General features: G+C 44.1%; 1 protein-coding gene across 2 annotated transcripts in view; it reads left to right on the forward strand.

Moving 5' to 3' along the window:
* LOC130176158 (zinc finger protein 469) overlaps window positions 1–24,072 on the forward strand; it is a 183,783-nt gene that overhangs the window by 145,510 nt on the left and 14,201 nt on the right. The window contains exon 6 of one of the 2 annotated variants that reach the window (XR_008828840.1): window positions 6,724–6,800. The exons of the other annotated variant lie outside the window; for it this stretch is intronic. The gene's annotated coding sequence lies outside the window, so the exon portion shown is untranslated. Of the gene's footprint in view, window positions 1–6,723; window positions 6,801–24,072 lie in introns of those variants that run through there. 2 annotated transcript variants of the gene reach the window in all.

Below are 24,072 nucleotides of genomic sequence, written 5' to 3' on the forward strand. Positions count from 1 at the left end.
CATTTTTCTGTATTTTCTGTAACACACCCCTCTTATTTATTCCATTTTTCTGTATGTTATCCATATTGCAACTAAAGGTTTGTCACAAAAATCTTGTGTAGCATCAGGAAGCTTTCAGAGTTAAACCTCTTGACCTCCCCTATGCAAGACTGTCTCCATCTCTTTCTCAGCTCAGCTGCTGTCACTCTCAAACTGCTCAGAGGGCCAGCCAGGCAAACAGCGAGACATGTAGTGCAACCACACATGTACTCATAAACGGCCTCATCTGTTGTAACTTTGAGGGCCTTGAACATGAGATCTCGTATCACAGTTATCAGTTACGTCTTCCACCAGCCTCTCTGGTGCCGTCTCCCGCCGGTGGTGTTCCTACTGACCACCTAGTTTTCCCACACTAGTATCGGGCCTGTAATTGGGATTTGGAGCGGCATAACTTAGCAGACTCAGTGTAGTGCAGATGTAAAACATATGACCTGTGGGAGACGAGAGTCCCTCAGGTTCCATCATTTTAGCTCTTTCCTCCACCTCCTTGCTCTTCTGCTATTCCTCACTATCTGTGTCCTCCACTTTATACAGCATTCAGCATATTTTCCATCCTACTGTCCGTCTCCGTCACGTCACACCTTCAATCTAAAGGGCCCTCTGAGCTCCCACACAAATCCACTCACGGCCTCACAGACTGAATCGTGTGTGTGTGTGTGTGTGTGTGTGTGTGTGTGTGTGTGTGTGTGTGTATGTGTGTGTGTGTGTGTGTGTATGTGTGTTATTGTGTACATGTGCGTTTACGTGTTTGTGTTCTTGTTTGGTACATTTTATGCATTCTTGACTTTAAGTTCAAGTATCTCTGTCAGATTGTAAGCGGCATATTATGTGTCTACTGACAAATGGCAAACTGTTGGATCAGGTGTCATGTGTTTATTAGACACTTTATCCAACAGGCAGAAAATTGGCCTGAATATTTGCCGTGCTCCTCTGTTCCTTCTGCTGCGTGAATGCAGACCCAGCAGCTCTGATTGCTTCTGACAGTGACAACAAGAACAGGCTGCCTGAGAAGACTTTCTGAAGACCTCCTCCTGTATCTGCACAGAAAAGTCAGAGGAATGAGCCAAATCAAACAAGAAATTGTGTTTCTCTCGGACATTCTTTTGAAATTTGCTTTTGAAAGTTAAAGATTATACTGCATCACAGTTGGAATACCATCATAAAACTTTATGTTTTTTTTGGGGGGGGTTTTTTTGGTATTTGTCGGTACTCAGTGGACTCCAGTGTGTTGAGTTTACAATATACAAGCCCAGACATCACTGTGTTACACAAAGAAAGGCAATAGTGTTGCTCAAGGACCACAACAGTAGAGCTGTACTTTATCTCACACTGCCTGATGCTTTGATCCACATTGGTGACATCAGGTCTTTGGGGGGAGGGCAGCAAGGGGAATCACCAGTAAATTATAGCTCAGGCACATCCCCAGACACCTTGGCCAGGGTCCTAGAGCTAAACAGCTTTAGGATTGCTTTCCCTTTTTCAACCCCCTTTCTGCTACATTCCTGCTCTTCTCCTCTCACTCCTGCATTTCGTTCCAGATGTGGCATTGTTTAGACACATTTGTTTTGGGCTCAAGCCGGTAGACCTGCACACGGTCTGATGTCATGCTCTATTTAAAGGGAAGCCATGAGAACTGGGTGTGTGGAGTGCGCTGTGGTCTCACTTCAAAGCATCTGCCCAGGACTACCGATGACTGTCGTCCATGGCACAGCAATCTATGTCATGGACAGATGACCACATTCATTTTAAGTGTTGACAGACATGTCATTTTCAGGTTCAGAGAGGAGGCACAACTTCTCACAAAAGCCAGAAAGATGGAATTTTGTTTTGTTTCATCTCACATTGCCCACTGGATTTTGTGAATTTCTCTCATTTTCACTATCATTTGGAACAACCTGCCACTGGTATGAAGAAACAATCCCTGGACTATGGCTGTTAATGGTGTAACTGAATGTAACTTGACAACCATAGCTGGATGAAATGAAAAGATGATGCCCTCAATTGAACCAACAAACAAGACAGGTTTTTTATGGGTCAGAGGAGTCACATGCTGCCTAAACTTTCATGCCTCTCTAATTAGCACTGTCAGTCAGTGAACCTGGCACCTCATGCCATTGAAGAATGGGATAATGAATCTCATTCTCTCTGTGTCTCTCAGTGTGTGGGATATGTTTATAGGGTATTCTCCATCACTGTAAATACAAAATTTTTAGTTTTACAGTTACAGGCGCGTTATGAATGGCACCTTTTCTTCTTAGAGGGGATGAGAGGATCTTTTCCTCGATGACTGAGCTTATTGTGCCGTCTTATTTAAACTGTCAGCACAGTGGAGAGTCTGCAGCAGCTCACTATCAGGCTCTACTGTCAGATTCCCCATGGGGGCTCTGCCTTCAACACTGTTTGGCCTTCAAACACACATGTATTTGCCAGGTCCTCTCTAGTGTCCCCGGTTCAAACAGCTATAAGCTCTAACCCCGCTGAATATTTCCGGTTCAAACGGGCATGTTTGCTACTAGATCTTCATCCCTCAGTGTTCCCTCTCGTGTTTGCTCAAGGAGTTCACAGTGACTTCTCGGCCCTTCATGGAGTTGAAAGCTGGAATGACATGAAGTGTGAGCAGACAATTTACGTATTTCCATTCAGTCATGCATACATACTCACACACACACACACACACACACACACACAGAGAAAGGGAAAGCAGCGTTTGGATAATATAGTCATCAGACAGTTGCTGTATCCATATGGCCTCCCAGCGACCCACATCACACTGCATCAGTGCAAACAGTCCACATCCTGACAATGCTTAGAGTCTCAAGCACTCTGCTTTCAAAAGCAGTGTTGCTCTAAGAAACTCAGTCACGAGTGTGGTATGGATCCCTCAGGTCTGAAGGTGAAACTGTCATCCTATAAAAACAAGGTCCTGACTGTTTTTAAAAGCATTGCTCGCCTCACCTGTGTGGTATGATGGCCCTGAAAATCCAGGTGAGCTGTTCATTTGTTCTCTCAGGTGTTCAGCCAAAGCTGTTGCTGTTGTTCCTAGGATTTTCAAGGAGCTCCTCTCCCAAAAAGTTGTCAACACAGGCCGAGTTTTCCCACTTTTACAGCACACACGTAACTCTTGTTCTCTTCTTTGTTCCTGTATTTTTAGGGTAGTTATATATAAATTTAGATGATTTTGACGCAAAAATGTGGGGTCTCTGTGGGTCTCTCTCTCTCTCTCTCTCTCTGTCTCTCTCTCTCTGTCTCTCACACTCTCTTTCAGCATAACGTTGACCACAGTGCAATGCCACATCAAAGAATTGGACACATGTTTACACACTTGCATGTGCAGACACGCAAACAGACTTTTGGATCATTTATATTTACTTCCATACAAGAAGATAAACAATGAAGAGAGAATCTGGAAAATTCTCTAGCACGTGCGTCCATTCTCACATACACATTCACAAACACTCAGACACACAAACAGTTTTCCTGGCTGCAGTCCAGCGCAGCACCCAGTGTTTCCTCCAGCCGTACAAGCCAAGAATTACACATAGTGCAAGCATCACAGTTCAGCCCCTGGGTCATAAGGTCAAGCACATCTAGGTGATCAGTGCTTCCGCTCCAGAATCTGTTTATGACTGTGTGTATACACACCATGCAGTCTGTCAGACAATTGTATACACCCCACACCCAGCCTCAAGCTCACACAGCTGGCACAGCCAAACATTCACAGAGTCTGTTTCAGGGAAGGGGGAGGGCGTGTCTGTGTGTGTGTGTGCACATGTGTGTGCGTGTGGGTGCATGTGTGCGTGAACTCACTCAACCTAAAGGATCCTCAACCACCACCCACACACTAAAACTAAACCATACAAACATACACACTCACAGTCCTACACAGGGATTGACATATAGGTTAACGCTGCATAGTTCACACAATTATTAGTTGATTCTGGGAAAAAAAAAAAAAAAATCAGCCAGACTGGATTGGATTTATTTATGATTGGCAAAAATAATAGACTGATTGCGTCATCGTTCTTCCGTGCGTGCTAGAGGCACTCCACACAAATTTTACTGGCTCCCCTATCTTGATCTAATACAGCCTGTATCTCTTAAAAAAGCTCTTGACTCTCTACATTCTCCTCACATTCGTCCATTTCCCTTCACGTGAGAGTGGATGGAGATATATTTGTGCACAAAAGTTGCAGGAACCAGAGAAAGTGCTGCAGGTCTGAATATATACAGTCACACAGATGTGGTCTGTTCACACAAAGTCGAGTGCTAATCATTCTCTTTTCAAGGGTAATACACTCACTTTTTATAGGGCTAAAACAGGTGGCTGGTCCGTACAAATGGGAGGTGCAGATGGGTGAGGTGACGGGGTGGCGTAATGACAAACTTTCAGTATGAATTAAAGTTAAACATTGTCATTTGAGAGGAGTGTCAGACTGGTTGAAATGTACCTTTAATTTACTTGCTTCTTCTTTTTTTTTTTATGCAGTTTTGTTGTTTGTATCCCAGATTCTTGTTTAGCTTTCATATTCAGGAAAGCTGTAAATCTAAAAGGATCAGAAAAGGAAACATTAAATCAGGCTATTCGTGTAAATTTACAACACTGGTATTTGCCAATCCATAAATAAACATATCACATATTGCCAAAACAGGAAATCTATCTATCTAGGCAAAAAGTTTCATTTCACAGAAAAACAGCCCTGGAGGCAAAGTTTGGCTTCCTGTCACAGTGGTAGCAATCCCATTTCATGTAGCATCTTTGACTCTGCCTGAACCCATTTGTTTTTGTAACCATTTACAAAATAGTCATCCCCATCAACACAGCTGACTGACTGACGGAGTCTGTGTGTATGTATGTATGTGTGGCAGAGTATTTGCGCATCTATGTGTGTGGGTTTGTTTACCTGTGTGTGTGTGTGTGTGTGTGTATGTGTGTGTGTGTGTGTGTGTGTACACACACACACACACACACACACACACACACAAACACACACACATATGTTTCTGTTTAAATGGCCCTTGTGGCCTCTCATGGCTATCTGGTTATATCTCTGCTGTAGAAAGTTGGTGCCCACCCCTCTAGATTCAGCCTCAGCACAGTAGTGTATATCTCATTTCCGTGTTTGCATGTAGCCCTAAAATGCCCAGGAGAAGAAAGAGATTTGTTATGTGAACCATGTGTGACTACTGACGCAGATGGGAGAGGTTAAACCAGCAGGGAGCTCTGAGAGTGTGGCTTCATCTGCCAATCTATTTCACTCTCCATCTGCCGTCAGACGTGAGATTGACAGTCTGTGAGATGCTATCAGCTCCTAGACAGCTACTGAGGCCTAAAATGACCACTGATACTGGAGATAAGGGTGTTTTAAATCTATATTAGCCTTCTAGGTCCTCCTCCAGGCCAGGGTAGCGAATGAACTTTTTGATAAAAAAAACATAACAGCCAAGTGGTGTACAGCATTTCATACTGCATAGTCGCTGCTGTTGCTCAGTAAGTTGTAGGAAATCTGGCTTTTTTTTTTTAGGGGACTGACTCTCTAAAGCTGGATCTAGTGAGTGGGCTTGTGCAGTTGGGCTAAGCTAATGGAGCTTCTCCCCGTGAGCCACAGTGGTATTATAAGTAAATGCAACAGATAGGCGGATGTATTCACAGATTATGGGAGTGATCCTCAAGCAGCGGGCTACCAGTGGTACTTCTCATCAGTTTAACGTTCAGTAGGTTGGTGATGCTTTTGGCTGTGTGTTGTTTATGTAGCCCTGGGCAGGCTGTCCTGCTACATGTTAGCACAGTATTAAATCATCTCATGCCAACAGCATTATCATAAGGATGTTGACTCTGGAAAGCTACATATGGCTCAGATTCTTGCAAGTGTCATAGTGTCATGTCATAGTTGTGTATGGTAACTATATAAAGTACATCTGGATTTCTTGCAGACATTTTTTTTCCTGCAGCTTTATTCATTAGATGTAAAACAGACAGGAGTCCTGCACATTTACATTATATTACCATGTTACTACAATCCATAGTTGTGGTTAAACAGTTAATGTAAAAGTTGCAGGACTTTCAGCTCGAGTGGAGTGAGATTGAACTGTTTTAAAGATTTCTATTTTGTTTATCTTTGTATATTTGTGGTGGTACTTTTTTTTAAAAGGACATTACATATGACGCCATCAACATGTGTATAAAGCAGATCAAGTCATTAACTTTTCAGCTTTACCAGTCACTGTATATGGCATCCAGCCCCACTGACAGAATACTTGTGCCTATCATTCCCAGAGGCCCTGGGTTAAATGAGAATGCTTTCTGCAAGAGGCACAGCTCCAGGTATGTTAACAACATAAATGCCCTGTAGCCCTGTAGCAGAAAAGCTTTCTCCTGCTGCAGTTCTGAAAAAGGAAACCTTGGGCTCTTCTAACAATAGAACGCCTAATGGGCAGATCATCGCCTGGACCACAAATGCCTCTTTCTCTCAGCTAGTTTTTATTTGAGAAGCTTAAACACATCTAAGAAGCTTAGTTGTCTCGTACAAACAGGCGCACACCAGGTAGATGGGCTAGGGAATCCCCCGCGGACTGCCTCACTATCAGCAGAGAGCGCTGATGTTATCTTCGTCACTCTCCTTGATTCTAAACAACTCCTTTTCTGTCTTCTTTCCGCCTCTGCCACTCCGTCTCTCTTGTCTCCAGACATAAACACACTCCCCCAGTCTCTGATGCTCCGGGGAAAGCCACTGATGCAGCAGTGAAAGCCACTTCAATCCAACCCTTTCAAAACCTCATGGCTCTGTGAAATGCTAGACTGTCACTGTGGTGCACGCAACCTCCTCGGAGTAGAATGACAGACTCAGAGGAGAGCAGCAAGGGAGAATGAGAGTGGGCAGACCAGAGGTATTACTATCAGGTTTTCGTCTAACTACAGCAAACTACAGGCTGGGTCTGAGCCAGAGATACCATGGGGCTCTTCATATTCCCAGAGGCGCTCATGTGCATTCTGCTTATGAAATAATATGCGGGACCTCAGCTATTCTGTTTCACGGAATAAATGTACCATTATTGCTGACATTTTGTTTTCCATGACTTTCCTAGTGAGTGATATGAAGAGAGTGGGGGTGGCAGTGTTTTGGTAAAACACTTGGATACATCTATTTTCTGTTGGAGAGCAGCTTCCCTTAGTTCCGCCATATGTTTTGGATAAAGTAACATGTCCCACATAGATACTTTTATGTGTGATCGACAATTAGCCCAAATGTGTTCCTTGTTTTCTGAGTGCGGCTCCCAAAGCTTCAATAAAATATGCTTGAGACGAAGCAATGTGAAGTGGTTTGATGTGCTCTCTGTGATTAGACTTCATTTTCTCCTTTGGTTTGTCTTTATCACTTTCCCCTCCTCATTTCTCACTCGTCTTTTACGACAGCTAGCTCACTCCCTTTGCTCTATGTTTTGTGAGAATATCATGAGAGTTCATGGGCAAACAGCCTTTGATCAGGCACACACGGCCCGCAGACAACTTCAAACACAGCTGTCAATCAGAATCTTAAAATGTCAATGCTTTATCCCTGATTTATCTAGACTGCTGGTTTTCAACTAAGTTCCCAGGGCTCATTGGTCAGGCTGTGATGGAGGGCATTATAAAGCCTTCAACAGAATTACTCTGTGTCATTTATAATTCAATATCTAACACAGAGCTTCAAGTCATGATGGACCTTGAGTGAGTTTTAATGAAAGATTTCCTGCTTGGTCCCTGCCAGGCCGACTACTACGCAATATCACCCGCTCTTTAAGAGCTCACTCCTTCAAATTAAGGGTGAGGGAAAAACTGCAATGCAAAAAACAGAATATTTTCAAAGGATCGGGCCTAAGTTCAAGGAAAGTAACAGGAGCTGTATCCGACTTTAGACCCCGGCATGGGTCAGTGAGAGTAGGACTAGTAAAACCCACAGGGCCATGTCTCCCCCTCTCATTTCCCCAGTTCAGGCCAAAGATGAGGTGATCCACATGGTGGGGGAAGTGTGTGTGGGTGTGTGTGTGTGTGTGTGTGTGTGTGTGTGTGTGTTTGTGTGTGTGTGTGTGTGTGTGTGTGTGTGTGTGTGTGTGTGTGTGTGTGTGTGTGTGTGTGTGTGTGTGTGTGTGTGTGTGTGTGTGTTTGCAGGGACAGAAGGGAAAAGTCAGACTTTGGTTGTGGTCCAAGACAGGAAAACGCTGAAGTAAGCTCACCCGTCACCTCCCAGACTCCTGGATAAGGCAGTGGCCTAATTATGCCTAATGCAGTTGTGTGATTTATTCTTTTAGCACCCTTTAACGGTGTGTGTGTGTGTATGTACGTATGTGTAAAAGCAACTACCAGTCTAATGCAGTAGTGTCGCCGAGGAAAAGGTCAAGTAAGGAGAACTGCACTGAGGATGTAATGATGTATCGGGCTTGTTTTTCTGTAGCAGATGTGTGTTTTTCTGACAGCTTGTTTTTTCCTCCTGTTCCATGATTTGTGTCAGGAGCTGAGACTCACCCATTTCATGCTGTACAGACAGAATAGCCCCCACAGGCAGAGGAAGGAGTTGGATCTGTCGAATGATGTCAGTGTTTGGAGAGGATGACTCTGGTGGTGGTGGTGGGGGGGGGGGGGGGGTAGATGAGTCTGGAGGAGGGGAAGAGAAGAGTATGTGTGGGGGAGGTAACAGGAGATCCCCCACAGAGATGCTAAACTCCATTACAGACTGAAAGAGAAGGAAGAGGACTCTTTACAAGGATGAAGAAAAACGTTCCACTTTTAATCTGTGTGCAATCTAAAAATAACCTCCCCTCTCTGTATACTGCCCACTGGGGCAGGCTTGTTAAAGAGTCTGTCTCCAAAGAGAGAGAGAGTCATAGTTCTGGAGAGGACCAGACAAAAAGAAGACAGAAAAGAGACAAGAAAAGAGGGAGGGATTAAGATGGAAAATGGAGCATGAGTGGGAGGGCAGCAAAAAAGGCAAAAAAGGAAGAGGGCTGGGAAAGATGTGGGACAGATGAATCTTCAAGTGAGCGAGAATGAGTTCATGAAGCTTTAGAGACTGCAGAGTGGATCAGACTCCTATGTTGTCAACTGTTCCCTCTCACCACGCCAGTCAACCAGCCGGACTCAGTGCAATGCCATTACACACCTATTTGGCCCCGAGGCTTTTGTGAGTCTTGGTGCAGCAATAAAAGCACCTAGTGCTTGGAAATGTGGAATAACAGACGAGCTTTTACAGGGCCCGGTGGCATGGCCCTTCTCAGAGAGGTTCACCACACAAGCAGTGAATCACACACACCACATAGTCACCCATTCTTCAAATGCTTCCCTGCTCTCCTGTCTCAGCGTCTGACTCACAACTTGCTACTGTACCAGTTCAGCCAGCCACCCAGCCTGATGTGTCATCCTCATCTCTGTTACTGTTATGTTGCTCTTTTTCCCCAGACTTCCAGGAAAATTAATGGAACAGGACAGTGTTGGTTTGTTTTCAGTGGGGACTGGGATTTGGTGACTTGCGCCAAAGACTTATGAGAAGCATCTAACAAAGAGGGGAACGAGTTCTAAAAATACTAGACACTGTCTCTGGGACCTTCAGATCCTCCCTCGGAAACTAAAACAATCTTTGGCCTTATTCACTAACATCCATCTGCCCAAGGGTAGGAGACTTCTCTAGACTGCATACACCCATGGCTTTGTCTTTCTGAGCAATTTGGAGCAAATCTGGCACAGTTTCTACCAGGTGGACAAACTGTGCTCATCACATGGTGAAGTACAGTAGATACAGAGCAGCACCCTCCCTCTGACCTGCGGTAAAAGCCTGATTCTCAGCTCGTTTGAGTCCAACATTCCAGCTAAAACAGGGGCTAGTAAAGACATCTCTTCATCCTTACTGCGGCCTCAGTGCCCTTTCTTTTTATACACACACTCACACTGCTGCTGCCAGCAATTACATATTGTTCCGATATTCACTCAGACGACATAGAGAGCAGAGCATTGCCTGCCAAGTACACAATCACAGCGGTGCAATTACCCAGCACAGCTGATAAAGGATATTTGGAGCCTTAAGTCACATACCTTATCAGGGGTGCCTTTTCACTACTGTGATGTCATTTTTCCCACTTAAAGCACGGGTGCTAACCCCCTTCCACCATTAATTTTTTCTTTTTTTAACAGTGGAACATCAGCTGCGCGTCTGTGGAGAGATTGCATCACTGAGATTATTCAAGCTTGTTGGAGAGGCAGCAGAAGTCTGAGGGAGCTGAGACAGCACAGACCTAACTTAGCTCCTGACCAACCAAACACCATTCATAAATTCCTCCCAGATTGTAGCCAAGCGCACAAGACCTGGTGATGTGTGGACTGTTTGACTCTTTAGTTGTGATGAAACTCACAGTGTTGTCCTCACTCGTTCTCTGCTGGCTCTCGCTGCCGATTTGAAGGAATGGTGGTCGCCTACCTCACCATAGAAAGGAAGGTATTCCAACGTAAGATAAGCGAGCGTGTCCTTGGTTAAATTTTCCATTTACAGCTCTCCAGTTAGCTTTCATTGACCCTTCAAAATGCCACAACAGAGCTTTCGGTTTTCACTCTCTGAGGTTGGTCAAGGCTTTTAACATTTTAAATCCTCTCAAAACTTTATGACCTTATATTTCATTTTAACTGCCCTCAGCTCCTCTGTCTGCATGCTTGATATGCAAGGTGGATAAGGCATGGAGAGAGTCTACTCTCTGGAGGAAAAAAACACCAATCAGATGGGAATATGCTCATTTGTTATTCTTTTTCCTGGAACTGTTGCACACATATACTCCTCCACATAGTTTTCAGTGCATGAACTTTAAATATGTCTTTTTTGTGTGAAAATAAAGCGTTGACGTAATTCTTAGTCTTTAAATTCATATTGTAGCACATGTAGCGGACATGATATGACAACCCTTCATGTATGTTATGTCTGTGATGTGCAGTGCTTGCATGCAAACACAGGCTTATTTAATGTACTGTTGAAATACATCAGACATAGTCCCCAGTGAGTGGAAAAAGAAAAGGGAAATAAGTTCAAAGGCATTTAAAGTAATCACATTTTACACGTGAATTAGTCTTATTTATTAAGCATTTCGACAGGTTTAAATATTTAAACATATTTCTTAAATCATGGCTCCTATTTCTGACTGAAATCTTTGACTAAGATCAGGGTGTGTTTTAGTGACCAATGGTCCTCACATGGCCCCTAAAGATCCACTAGCCTTAGATTAATGGCTTTCCTGCTGCCCCAGAGATTCAGGCTGTGCCAACACAAATGGCTGGGCACGCGATGTTGGCATGACAAATTAAAGTGGGGGCAAAAGGGCAGATGGCAGACCACAGCCCAGACTAGCAGTTTTTTTCTTGTGGAGCTGCATAAAGGCAGCATTTGGACCACAATGCTGATCTGAGAGGTCAAAGGCGCAGGGTTACAGACCCTAGCTTGTCCCTCTGTCTCAGCCTTCTAATGGACTGTGACAGGGTTTCCGATCCTAACAGCCTGGCCAAATGGTTTATTCATCAAAGTTGCTAATGGGTGCAGCACTGGCACATTTCATGCATACAGAGGTTGACACGTAAATTACAGTTTGCTGTCCATACCTCAGCGTGTGCAAATGGAAATGTTTTCTTCTGACTGATGTGCATAGGGAAGTGTACTGTAACACTCACTGTAGTGATTTCATTTGTGTTATTGATTGTGAGTTTACAAGCTGTCAGAAGTGTGAAGCATCATTATAACTACATATTTTGAAACATATAAATACTGAAAAACATGAACAGCAGTTCCCAATTCAAAACACAGACTAAGTCTTTCACTTGTCACACTTATCTTACTTCCTGATTTATCCTTATGTCTGATTTCAGAAACCATTTTTTCTGTTGATCGCTAATGGCCTCTTAGTCTCAAGTGACTCGTATATTATATCCTGTCTCCGATTCAAGCACTGGCCATTGTCAACACAATACTTCACTGTTTGTTTAATGCTTTCTAAGTGTTGATTTGGGACAGTCTGATTTGGCATCACATTCTTGTAGTTTCACGTCCTGCGGTTAAAAGTCAATCGGCTACAACAGAGGAGAAAAACAGAGCCTGTAAATCATTACTGATTCTCAGATAAGATTTTTTCTGCAATGCATGTGCATGGAGCATTGTGTTCACACACACACACACACACATGTGGCATAAATGCTTGTGTATGTTTGAAGGTCAAGAGGGGATCATTGCTGGCTGTTTGTGCAGACATTGTGAGGAAGCAGGGTGACTGTGAGAACCTGAGTCTCAAACACTCTGGGTTTCTTGTCTTTTTCAGTCACCGAGGAGTAAAGCGTTTCAGCAGATCTAGTTGTGCGGCAGCTGTAAAAATAGGAAGGACAGGGAAAGTATGATTCATGTGATGGAGGACAGGATTACTCCAGCTTGCGTATAGTGTTGAGCTGCACCATCAAGAGGATCCAAATGATGTGCCCATGTCTGGCCTTATCAGCCAACTCCCATAGTGAGTCAGAGAAAGACCAATTTGATAAGAGGAAAACTATGACTGAAAACATGCTGATGAAATTGCATCATTATTAAAGTACAGCCCCGGTGTGTTTTTTTGTTTTTTTTCATGATGGATAATGCCTGTCATAGAATTTTTGCTAGTAGCAAGAACGTGTGTAAACGCTCACTGGAATCCAAAGGATTTCTTAATCGTCTGCCTTGAGGCTGCTGCACTAAACCACTCTTGTGTCAGAAGCCCTTTTGCGCTTTCAGTATGTTTTGGGCCTCTGGTGTAGCGTCGTCTGAAAGGCTTGGAATAAATCGTACTCATTCATCCTATAAATGCTCTGAAAAGTTAACATATCACAGGAGGGGACAGCTTGTGTTATCTTTGTCAATTTTACATAAATACTCTATTAAGTGCTCCTGAACCGATATATTTTCCATAAGGGTTGAGAAAAATATTCCAAAGTACACAGCATTCTCTTTGGGTCACTCTTTTGCTTGGCCCGGTTGCATGCCTCACACGCAGGCATGTGAAGCCAGAGAGGTCGGGCACGGTTGATGCACAGAAGCCACTTTCTCTATCGCAGCCTCCAGCGCTGGTCTCCAGTGAGCCTGAGCAGGTCTGAGGGGAACAACGTGAGCTCTGCCAGGGCCTTAGTTTGTTCCTCACCCTCAAGTCAGCCACTGACCTATAATAAGGCCTCCTGTTTCGCACGGCAAAGGCAATGGGGAGAGTGGAAAAGAATTTGCAGTAGTCCAGGTTGACTGAGTTTGTTGATCGACCAGAGATTGGTCCTGTAAACATAGGTTTGCTTCCATTAGATGCACTGCGATGCCTCAGTAATAGCAGTGTTGTTCCTGACAGTCTGTAGTGATTCAGTCTTGGAGAGAGCTGAGTATCTTGATGTACCTTCTCATCTGTGCAGGTGTTGACAGAGCCAGTTGACAAGGATCCTGCAGAAGTCTGTCCCCGTTTAATCAGTGGCGGTGTTGTCTACCTAAGTCAGACGCAGCAGTGATCCAGCTGAATCAGTGGACATGTTGTCTCAGTAGTTCTGTCCTGTCCAGCGCGGATTAGATCAATACTGGTGTTGTGTAGTGTTGGGACAGCGGGGACTGGATCAGTACTGGTTCTGTTCTAGCCACCATGGGTCAGTGCTACACACTCTCTGTGGCTGAGCTGTGGCTGTATGAATGGCTTCTTGCAGTGGCCATACAGAGCGTCATTCTTCTCACCTTCATCTGAGGCTGACATCCGCGGGGGAAGCCCAGGGAGCCGGCAGGCTAAATGTTTTTCTATCCCCCTGGTAGGAATGGACGTATCGGGTGCTGTTTTAATGCGTTTAAAGTAGAAAAACAAGGCAGTGTCCAATGACCGAAGGTAAAACGACAAGGACAGTAGTGAAAACAGACTGTGGCTCAGGCCGTTTGGCCTCCCTTTTCAGTATGCAGGGGGAAAAGAAAAAAACATCCAGTCCAGTGACAGACTCATCATTAATGCTCTGGGTTTGTTTGTCTTAAGAGTTATTTGCCCACTTTGCCATTTCCACAAGAATCTTAAATACCCCTGCCCCCTTGGTCCTTATTGGGTCCCCGCATAAATAGTCCATCCCAGTGGGAGTCCACCATCCCCAAGCTCCTGTCCTCCCCACTGTTGCCAGGTCTCGATGGGACCAACTGAGCATTCCAGGAATAGCAACATGACTCCAATACCCAGACCCACCTGCTCCCCTCCCCCTCCGACAGGGATATTTCTTTTACCCTGCACCCATTCTCTGCTGCACCTCTAACCATGACTGTGGGGGCTCCCCTGCAGTGACAGATTTTCCACAGGAAACTATAAGACTCATTTACCCATGAACCATCTCTATAAGTGTTTTGCTCAGCTCGAACTCGTCCTTTTGTCGACGACCCTTGCTACTTTCTTTCCAACAAGACAGATGCCAGAGGTATGGCTGTGCCAGACAGACAGACATCGTAGAAATACTTGACACCAGCACATTTCACCTCCCCAGTCTGGGGGCAGCACTGACACAGTGTGTCAAGCATCACTGAAAAGAGGGAATGAGTGGCCAGTTGATCTCAATGCCTCTGAGAGGAGAATATTTGTGAATTTTAAAATAAAGCTATCCTGAGGTTGGGAGAGGAGAGGCAGGGAGGAGCATTGGGGAGAGGATGAATAGGGTCCTGTGCTCAGCCCCTGGGTGGACTGAACCCCTCTGTTTGCGCTTTTTTCGGCCTTGGCACACAGGCCTGCCTGTGAGGAGTGGGTCGGAAGCAGGAAGTGGTCGTGTAAGGCGATCTGCAGATGCAGCACAGAGCCCCTTTTCAACAGCAGACCCCTTGGTCCCATTCTGCACAGCGACACATCAGGTAGTCCTCCTGCTGCAGCCACAGTAAGACACAGGCTACACCCACATGGGACCAAAGGGCAGAGAGAGACAGAGAGATGAGAATAAAAGATAGGAAAGGGGATGTTAAGGAGGGGAAGAAAAACTGGGAATCATGCAGAAAGAGGATGGAGCGCACTGGAAAATGAAAGTGTGGGCTTCTGCTACTCTAGTCACTCATCAGATAGGATAAAATGTTTACCAGAGCACTGCTGAGATCTCTGCCAAACTTTGACATGGCTGGACAATGGTCCAAACTGTTATCCATGAAATCTTCTTTTATTGCAAAGCAAGGAATGATTAAAATGATAATGTGGTTGCTTTACTGAAATTTACGTAGATGGAAGATCAAGCAACAGGTGTACAGCAGGTTCATTTTTCCATTGCACATTATGGGGGAAGCTGTTGAACTGTGTCTGTCTGTTGCAGAATAGCTGCTGTATGATCCCATCCTGATGCCTTCCCTGATGTAGATTGGCATTCAGCACTCAGGGCCCCCGGGGGCTGGAATCTCCTCTCTGCTTGACTTCCTTTCCTCTTCCTTATATCTCCCCTCCCTCTCTCTCCCCACTGGGGTCTTTGGATTTCCCAGGCGACATATTGGTTGCAGGTGAATTACTGAACTCTGTTATATCTGATTTCAGATCCTGTAACTGCCCAAGGTCATCCCCCCCTGCTCTGTATTTATAGATAGTTTTTGCAGCTGCAAATAAAAAGGGCCTCTTTCACAAAGGTGGCCCATTGACAAAACACTTAAAACACTTAGTTTAAACACTGAGCAGGAATGCGAGGCACTACAACTAGTCCATCACTTCCCCCTTCATTTTGCTTTAATTGTCTTGGCTATTTTCAAACCATTACCATAAAGTGGTTTTGAGCAGGATGCATGCCACCTCGTCTCCCGCTGTACTAAATAAACAAACAGTAAAAGGATAAAGTTAGAATCCTGCTGAAATGTCACTAAATGACAGCTCAGGCGAGCTTTACATGGCATGAAGGAGGCTTTTGTTTGAACCGGATCCACTGTTATTGTTTCCAAGCACTACTTTAGGTGCAACTAAGCTGCTGAAGTGGACCAAAGTGTCAGGAACCCAAAATAGAAACAATTATTTAATGGTGTTTGTTTGGGCAGGGCAGCTTTTGTGTGAGAGCGAACCATCAACGCCAAAGTTTAAACGGCAGTTGTAGTTTGACAGTACTTTAGTAATGTAGACTGTATTACTGAAACAGAGTTTGCGGTTGATATTATTATAACACAGATTAAAGTGTGATGAAGTGATCTGGTCAAATCTATGTCTCTGGCAAATCGTTTAGCTCCAGTGAGCCTTTGATGGTCTGCCCAGGCCAGGGAAAGCTTTGAGAACCGAGGCACAGCAGAGAGGAATAAAGACACAGACAGACAGAATCCAGCTCACTGTCCTACCATAACGCTAATAAAACCAAACAGAAGAAAAAGCATGCTTCACTGCCACCATATACCTGCTGTTTTGTGACTATGTATATTTTTAATACCATGTCATGCGTTGACACAGGCTACTTAGGAAAGCCTGAGTAATTAGGTCATTTGGACATTTCCTTGGACTATTTAAAGGAAGGCAGGCAGGATGAATTTGGAAAATGCTTGGTACTGACTCACGCACACTGTGCCTGGAATTCCCTCTTTACCATCGGCCAGGGGACTACTGATGTTGGCATTGATGCAAATTGGACTGAAGAATAAAAAAGGGTGAGAAAAGTATTACTCAATGTTTTTTTTTTTCTTTCCTACCATTTCCACCCATCTTTTGGCATACATACTAGAACAGTGCTGGGAAAAGAAACGACTCAGGTTCACCCCTAAACACTTAACTCCAAATAACCTCAGCTCGTGATCTTATTCTCTGAGTTAGCTGTGTTGGTTCTAGCATTAAACCATGACTGTCAATCAGGCGCTTGCTCCACTAGCGTTCCTCCTCAAGCTCATACAAATATTTTTGTTTCCTCCCACCTGCCCCTCAGTTCCTGTGACTTAACGCAAAACTGAAGAGATTTGCTTTCATGCGTGTGTGATTTGGAGAAAGAAAGAAAGAAAGTATAAAGAAACACAGAATGACAGGAAAGCTGGGGGAAAAAAAGGCAGGACGATGCATCTGGTGCTGTGGTTTGAAGCAGAGAAACTTCAGAAGGTGGAAGTTTAGGTTTTCGAGCCCTATTTTTTTCTCTGTTCCACCCTTTTCTCTCAGCATATTACCAGCATCGCATATTACCTGGTGCCAAGTCTATAGGAAATGAGTCACTTCCTGATTCTGCTCACCCTTTGATTTAAATGTTTGTGTGCCAGTCTGTGACCCCAGCATTCAATTCTACTGAAATACTTTGATTCATCTGCTGAGGCTTAGAAAAGTAAGATTATACCTACTACTCTATAAAATCGCACCACCAAACTGCATGTCAGTCACACAATGCGTACTGAAATTATACATAAAAGCACTTGCACGCCTGCACAGACATCCACATATATACAATTGTATCCAACTGAGTGTGCAAATATACTCACACACACTCAGTGCATGCGTGTAAAAGCTGAAACACTCTCCTTCTCTCCTAATTGCAAACATGAACTTAGACCAAAGGTTCATTCACCAATAGAGCTTTTGTATATCCTCCAGCTCTGCAGTCTCACAGGCAAACTGTATTTCATGAGAATTAACTTGTTTCATTTGGCATTGATATAAGGTGCATTTATGTAGCCTACTTTCCCAAGGTTTAAGGAAAACCCCTTTCACAGTCACGTGTTGGAACTTGACTGTTTGTCCTCTTGTCTTGAGATGCATGCAAAGAAACCTCTCTTAAGTCTAAGACAAGCAAAGGTCTTACCTGAAGGTGAAAGGTTGCGAGCATGGCCTGCAGGTACATTGAGGTTTAGACAAAACAAACTCACTCCTCATATTCTTTGATGGATTTCTGCCACTCCCAACCTGCCCGAGTCACACTTCCAAATAAATCTTCACAAATGTCACTCCAGAGGCAAAAGGCCTGTCCGCCTTCTTCCATATTTTGTCATAATAAAAGCGTTCAGCACACGGTGACAGTGTGAAAGCTCATCAGCCCTAAAGCACTCAGAGTAACAGCTGCGTACATGCAAAACAAATCAAGCCAAGATGTCACATTTATTCCTAGCAGATTAAACTTTATGCGGCCCGTACTGTACTTGTGACTTATTTATATCACGATAAAACACATGAAATGCTTCAAATTCCAGATGCTGGTAGGTTTGCGTTTGGTAATTTTGCGTAGGAATATAGAGTTTCATGACTGCTCAAAACATTAGCCCTTTCTCTGAAGCACCAGCCTGATGCCGCCTGTAAAAATCATTATGGAGCTTTTGTGACACTGTACCCACTGTTTTGCTGTAAAAATAGGAGTGCGTGTATTGCTGAATAAGTGTTTTGCCATGTATGCGTTACGTATGAGGATAAAGAGCTTCTGTCAAAACTTGAGGGGTTAGTGACATGAGGACACAGTTATCTGCTTCCCTCCCTGCACATGCACGCTTGTCTCAGGTGAGTTTATTCACTGATTCATGGGACGGAGGGTGACAGGTCAGTAAGAAAAGGCTGAGTCCCCTGAGGCCACTGGCACTCCGGTTGTAACTCTGCCGCTGCAGGCCAGGTCTCATCCCTGGACTTTCACCTATGTGGTAGTGGGCGAAACTCCCCTCACTGCCTCTGGCTTCCTTGTGGTCGAGGATGTGTAAATCTCAATGGAGCAAAACATGCAGTTCCTACATAAATATAAGGCTTCCTCTGTTATACGTTTCTAAATTAGCAAGGATCAATGGGAGATTGTTAAGCTATGCCCACAGGAACTACTGAGTGACTGTGGAACTACAACAAACGCATTTATATTAAATCAGCACAAGATAAATAATATATAAAGCTTACATACCATTGTAGTTCTAATGTGTGTGCATGAGCTGCTTGCATCTGCCTGTGGGGGTTTGAACATGTGTTTATATCCACACAGGAATGAACGAATGAAGATGAGAGACGGAGAAAACTGTTGGAAAAACATTTGTCACAGCTGCAGATAAAGATGAATTTGTATTTGGCTGTGTTTTCATAAGGATGTGTTTACCGCTTGCAATCTTGTAAACCATTTGAGAACTCTAAATAAGAGATTAAAAAAAGGTTTCTTTCCATTTGGATTTACAGCTGAACGGCAATGAACGTGAAAATGTTGTTGTTTTTTGCTGGTTCCGTTCGCTTTTGAAATTTGAAGCACAACTAAAACTAAAGATTTATGATTTCCTTGTAGTGTCTGGCGAAAAAGGTTGAAGTCGAGGCTGCCATATTTCATCCTTCCCCTCTTGTTTATGTGTGTGTGTGGGGGGGTCCATCCGCCACATCCACATTCAATATTTTTCACCCAGTGACCACCTTAAAATGGCACTCTCCACGGTTACCTTTTAACCAGTGTTTAGTGACTGAGAGCTCAGGATGTCTCTTAAGGTGTGCGGCTTGGTAAAAAAAATATTGATTGAGTGTGCCTTACCTTATAAATACCTAACCAGCACTGGTTAGCTTTTTAAGTGGTGATTTTCTCAGTGTGTGCTATGATAAAAACTGACTCTTAGCTAAATATTCACTTATTAAAATGCAAGAGCGTAGCCTCAGACGTGACGACTGCGATAATTAAGTTTGAGTTTACAGAGGACTGCATTAATGAATCCTTGTCTAAAAGTTTCACTCACATTTAATCAAACTTTGGTGAATTTTGAGAAGCAACCAAATACTCTGCCCCAGGCAGCACAAGGGACAGGCAAATATTGATACACTGAAAAAAAAGGAATGCAGGAGGAAAAAAACCTTAAAGACGGATTTTATCCATTAAGGATAAGGTGATCGGAGTTATAAGTGGGAGTCAGGAAATTTTGCTTGCCCTTTCACTAATATCCTGTTCTACTCAGTCATGTTTTACAGTCTATCATACACTACCTATTTTTCACAGAGACACACAAGTAATATTCCATAGACATGCAGAAATAAGGGAAATTATGTCAAAAAGAGGAAAAAAAAAAGATCTTTAGACGCTCTAAAACAAAGATTCCATCATGTTTGTGGAATGCTGTGGTTTGCAATATGGAAACAGACTGAGTCCAGAATCCAGTGGTTAGAAAAAAATAAATAAAAGAAAAAAACTCGTCTGAGAAAGAGGAAAAACTTTGGAGGGGGTAAGGGGAGCCTCTGGAATTACACACCAAAACCCCCTCAGACACACACACACACACATGCATGCGTACAGACACATACTGAGACAGTTAGACACGCACACTACACACAAACACACTTCTTCCATTTTCCCAACTGCGCAGCTAACCACGCTGGGTTAAGGGTGGGGTTAGGGGTGGTGGAGGTAGGGAGGCACGAATATAACAGGCCTCCTTCAGTACTGTGCTCACTGTTGCATTTGAAGCGTTGAGACGTTGGTTCCTCCGGCATCTTCCAAATATTCTGAACATCACCAGCACAGAGGAAGACGGATGACTCATTAATTATTCTCTCTAAATCATAAGTTGAGAAATTAAGTTTGTAAACTACTGACAGACCACTGCTGTTCATATAACCGCATCCAGAGCTTCTGTATTAATAACTGTGTGGTGTTATAGTCATGAAAGCGTGCCGGGCTCTCTTCACACCACTGACATCTCTCCTCCCGGTCTGCCTTTGAATGTGCGTATGCTCCGAGATCTTAAAGGCAAATTGCTTGCATAATGGATGTTTCCAAAAATACAGAGGAGTAGGCAGGCACGCTGACCGAGGTTTTGGCGGCGCGCCCCTGCACGGGCCCTGGGCCAGCCGCTCTCGCTGCGCATTCCCTTCGCTGGACCAGTCATGCTAGGAGAGGTGTGAGGAGAGCAGTCAGACAGCTTTTATTCTGCCACCTGATCCCCACCCCCCCCACTACCCTCCCCCCCTGCATCCCACCGATTACACAGCCTACTGGGCTAAGCAGCATACTGAACATCCCCTCCCCATTCATCGCTTTGTATGATTTTCCTACTCTCTAATGGCTTTCCCTACTACTGTTGTCAAGATTATTCTTTCTCCTCTCTTATCCTCTCCAGCACCTCTGATCTCATCACCCCTCATCTTCATCTGTCTTCTCTCTCTCAGTGGTCTTTGTGGTGATATTTCAGTGAGTGAGCATCTGGAAAAGCTGAACAACTTGGGAAATTCCTGCTAATGCTAGTTATTGATTTACATTATTATAAAGGGAGCCATTGTTTGTATGAGTGGAGTGCTGGGCTTGCTTCTGCCCTTCACTTGGCTCGAATAATGCTTTGTCTCTCTGGAGAGTCATTGTCTTCAGGATTAAACTGTTTTGTGTGGAATCTTACACAAATGTTAAATTTCTGCTCTGTTAAGATCGCCTATCTCGGTAGCAGTGGTCTGTTTTTTCCATTTCTTTTAGCCACCTTTGGGTGCTCTCCTATTACAGAACATACATCAACAGTATTGTTGAATAGCTCAAAAGAAAGAGACGCAGAGCCTCTAGTCTGTTAAGTTAACTGACTTTGAGAGATATGGAGCTTATTGGGGGCTTTGGCCTCTTGGAAAATAGAAATTGCAAAACCAATTACGAGCTTAAGGCACTGATGTGACGAGTCGACAGAGATTTTCACAGTGCTACCAGCATATTTTCACTCAAGCCAACACCACATACATCCTGCACCAAAATGACAGGAAAAAGAGTTTCAGGAAATTGAGTTTTCTTTCAAGCACCTTTTACCCACTCCCTCATTTCAGAGGGAAACCAGTACATGCCCCTTGTATAAGTAAGGGAAAAACACTCCTCTTTCTTCAGTTTTGTTGTAGTTCTGCTCTCACATACACATTCACACAAACACACATGCACCTATACCACAAACGCACCAGTTCTTCAACACTCAGCAGTCTTAAGCATCAGGGTGGTGTTGTGGTGAAGCCATATGGGGCGCCACTGCTTGAGAGACTTGGTGATTTGACAGGAAGCCTAAATAACACACACACACACACACACACACACACACACACACACACACACACACACACAGCCTTAATTGACTTGTAAAACTCCACTAAAACACACTTTTATGGAACAAATTTTAGACCAGTCGCACAGGATTTGATATCAACTTCTGCCCAGCTTGCAATTCTGTCACCACCACGCTGTATTTATGCACAGTCCAAGGACAATTTATACTTTTCAAGATAAAACTGAATAAGCTGTACCAAAGACACCACCAGACTAACAGACTGATATGCAGAAAGTTTTTGTTACGTGAAGTAATTCTGGCCTGTGTTACTTAGAGTCACTGAGCTGCGCAGGGCAGTAGGGGAAGTGGACAAGACATTTGTTAGGATATAAATGACCCTTTACTCTTTGTAAACTGACAGCTCAGGCTTTGGTGCTACTTCTGTAAGGCCCCTGTGATCCTCATACTGCTCTTTTTGTTGCTGGAGGCATTCATCCTCAGCCCCAAACTTCAACGGCTGGTCTGAGCAAATACAATTGGGGCTATGATGTATGATTGTGAGTGTTGACTCTGCGGAGCTGGATCAAGCGCTGCCTGGTGGAGGTGTTGGCAGGGCCATTCATACCGGTTTCCCTAACCGGTGGCGGAGACAGCTGCAGACACTCCGGCTTTCAGATTCTGTGGAGCTGTAGAGGGGATGTGATTTTTCACAACCAGGCCTAAACTCAGCCAGGTCTCAGCCCCAAGCCTGACTCCCAACCTGCTAAATGCCTCTGGGAGGTTTACCAGAGGATGAGACAAGGAAACACATGGCAGAGAACGCTCCCTCTGGGTTAAAGTGGAGGGTCATATCTCGATATTGCATTTGTCAGGTGCTATCTGGGCACTCTGGCTACAGGTCTGTGGATGTAAACATAGCCCTCAAGTATTGCTTTAGGGCCATGTCATCCTATCTGATTTCTGCATCCCCAGGTCTTGCCCTCCTCTCTGTGCCTCTGAGAGGGCCTTGACTTTATAAACCAAATAAATTTACGTTTTGGGACCACGTCTGCAACAAGGACCCCCAGAGCCGCTTCAGTCCACTCGTCTGGGACGAGCCCATGAGCCCTCATTTACCCTTTCATTGTGAATAGGACGACATTTATGTTTTATTATGTTCGTAGGTGGTTTGGTTATTTTGCCTGCATTCACAAAGAATTCATTTATGTGCAGTCTGTCATCGTCCTCCCGATAACCAGCGCTAATGTTATGTCAAATGATCTTATCGTATCCTCAATGCTGAGGTGATCAGATTGCATCTCAGCATGAGAGGAATTTAGGTGTGTTGTGAAATAATAAAAAGTTTTTTTATACAGCTTTTACTGCAGAGCCAACTGTACTTAGCTGAAATGTTGCTGTATATAACTCATGTTTACCACACACACACACACACACACACACACACACACACACACACACATATAGCATGCATTGTTTTGCTTTGGGACCTCTCGCCTCGCACTATTTGTGGTAGTGAGGTGAGAAATAATTTGGCAATCTTTTTAAGTTACAAACAAATAGAGTATTTCTGCGGCTGCTTTGCTCCCAAACCAAGGTGCTTAGGAAAGAAAAAAAATGTGGTAGCAGTATGTGCTTGTATAAGACAGAGCCCTTTAAGTAATTAAATCAATGCAATAAGCTAGCTGATAAAGGGTAAGCTCCTGAGCTGATAAGGAGGCATTCAGGAATTTAGGGTGGAAACAAAATCAGGTGCTGATCCTGAAATGACCCAGAGAGTGCTGCACAACAAAATGTCCTGAGAGATTAATGAGGATGGAGTTTTTGGGGAAAATATTTAGAGCATCTTTTCATCTTTGCACATTTGACTAGTCCCCAAAGTGGTCTGAAAATGCATGGAGCAGACGGAGCAATGCATCCTGCTGTAGGTGTTGGACTGGGCAGACACAGTCGTCACCTGAGGGAGGGAGAGGCCCAATGCAAAAGTGCTCACATGCTTTTCATACAGTAATATTGGAATTTCATTTAGCGGTTTTTACTTATTCCTTAAGACCTTTATAATGGAGTGAAGGAGCATGGCTAAAACTGTCATGAATGTCCCCCTGCTGAAAGACACTTTAGCAGGTGGACAGTGGCCAAAACAGAGGCTTGAACTCAA

This window comes from Seriola aureovittata, chromosome 10, assembly GCF_021018895.1.
Source record: "Seriola aureovittata isolate HTS-2021-v1 ecotype China chromosome 10, ASM2101889v1, whole genome shotgun sequence".
Lineage (NCBI taxonomy): Eukaryota > Metazoa > Chordata > Actinopteri > Carangiformes > Carangidae > Seriola > Seriola aureovittata.